Consider the following 2,291-nt stretch of genomic DNA (forward strand, 5'->3'; position numbering starts at 1 on the left):
GGTGACGTGAGGATTTTGTACCTGCAGGAGGGTGCTGGCATGCCGTGTCCCGGTGGCTGTCAGCGGGTCTTTTGGGGCTCTCTCGGATGCTGTGTGCCGGGCCTTTCCCGTCTCTTCCCGGTCCGGGTCCCCCTGCCCTTCCCCCCGCACCCCGGGCTCCCGCTGCCCTGAGCAGGCCTTGCCCCTGTGGTGGCTCGTGGGTGTGGTGGTGGTGGTGGTGGTGGTGGTGGTGGTGGTTGTTGGTTGGTGGCTGAGTGAGTCCCGTCGTCCTTGATCTCTCCCCCGCTCCCGGTGCCGGATTCTGGCCCTTGCCTCGGCACGCCGAGGAGGAGAGTGGTTGGTTGCCTGGGGTGCATAGGTAGGCCCGCGCGGTGTGCTTCCCTCGCCGTGGCCGGCTTGAGGAGGAAAAGGCGGGGGGCGAGTCCTGCCTTGCCTTGCCTGTGCGTGTGCGGCATCCCCGTCCTGCCGTCGTGCTCGTCCGACCTCCGTGGCTTTTTTTTTTTTTTTTTTTTTCCCTATCGCCCCTAGCTCCGACTCCCCCGACCTGCCGCTTCCCGATGGCGGGCCTGGTCGGCCGCTGACCTGCGCTACTCCCGAGCGCTGTCCGTGGTTCTTTTTCTTTTTCTTTTTTTCCTCTCTAGCTTCTTTCGGCTCTGTGCCCGGCGGAGGTGTCCTGGTAATCCCGAGCGCCAGGGACGCTGAAGCCCGTGGTATTTTTTTTATTTTTTTATTTTTTTATTTTTTATTTTTTTTTTTTCCTTTTACCTCGCTCGTTACTCACGAAAGGTTGTCTGTCCTGGCTACGCTTTTATCCCAGGCTGTTGGCCCTCTCGGGAGCCGAGCTTCCTGGGCCCCACCGCCTCCCGAGTGCCGTGTGGCTGTCTTCTCCGCCCCCTCGGTGTGATTGATGTGGTGACGTTGCGATCTCCTTCGGGCCCGGGCCTAAGCTGCGCCAGGCGAGGGACGGACATTCATGGCGAATGGGACCGCTCTTCTCGTTCTGCCCGTGGGCCCCTGCCCTCACCGTCCCACCGTGCCGGCGCCGGTGGTGTGCGGGGAGGCAGGGGTGCGGCAACCGGGTCCGGCTGCGCTCTCCCTGCCCTCGCCGTGAGGTCGGGGACTTGTACACGCTGGAGGAGGGGGGGCGCCCCTGATCTTGCTCCTCTCTTCCCATGACTCGTTATCGGCACGGGGGTCGGCTCTCTCCGCGGAGAGGGAGGGTCGGTGCTCCGTGCTTGCCCGTGCTGTGTGGTGTGAAAAGCCGCGCCTCGCGCTCTGCCCTCTTGCGGTGCTCCCGGAACGCTCCCGGTCGGTTCTCTCAGGTGCCTGAGGCTGAGTGGTGGTGTCGTTCCCGATCCCGGCGTTGTCCGTTGCCTTGTGCCAGCCTGCTGCCCGTGGTGTGTCCCGGCCGTCCTTGGGTTTGTGGGGCTTGTGCGAGTGAGAAAAAAGTTATCGCAGAGATTGACGTCTCTGCTGGGGGGGGTCGAGGCGGTTCCCCAGAGGAGGAGCGCTCTTCCCTTGTTGCGCCGGGCGGGTGGCTTCCCCGCATGAGCTGCCGGCCCTGGTCCTGGCTTGTCTTCCCTGCCGTGTCACCTGGCTCTTGTTGCACCGGGGGACCTGAGATGTTGCAGTGGGAGGCGAGCCGGGCCTGTGCGGGCTTCCCCGCCCGTGTGCGCGACTTTGCTCTGGCCCCGCACGGCAAGGCCGACCGACCAGGGTTGGTGTTGCTGCTGCCGCAGACCCCCCCCGCCCCACCCCTCCCTGCCACCCGTGGTGGGAAGGATGGACGCCTTTGATGTGTGCTGGTCCCGGCGGGGTTCCCGTCGGGGTTGGGTGCGGGCCACCCTCAGAGTGAGGAGAGGTTCTCTAGCGATCCTCGTTCGGGAGGCGGCGTTCGCTGCCGGGTTGGCGGGGGCCCGCCCCCGATGGGCTCCCGCGGCCCTGCCGCTCCCTGTCCCGCTTTTGAGCGTTAGTGGCTGCCCGCGTTGGTAACTGCGTGCCCGCGCCTCCCCCCTCCGAGCTGGGGGAGGGTCCCGCGGGGCCTCTCCCGGGCCGTCGTCTGGTGTGGTGAGTGGAGGACGTTCCCGATCCGTCCCCGCCCCTGCCTCGCGCGCGGTGTGTCGAGTGGCGGAGCCTGGAGCCTGTGCTGGGTCGCGATGCGAGGGCGTGTGGTGTGTGGCTTCCCGGCCTCGTGCTTGGGGTGCCGTGGGGTTTTTGGGGGGTCCCGTCCCCCTCCCCCTCCGGCCCCTGGCGACGCTGTTCCCGAGCGTCTGTGTGGGCCGCCGCCCGTT

Source organism: Dipodomys merriami, unplaced genomic scaffold, assembly GCF_024711535.1.
Source record: "Dipodomys merriami isolate MVZ:Mamm:240054 unplaced genomic scaffold, mDipMer1.0.p SCAF_821, whole genome shotgun sequence".
Taxonomy (NCBI): Eukaryota; Metazoa; Chordata; class Mammalia; order Rodentia; family Heteromyidae; genus Dipodomys; species Dipodomys merriami.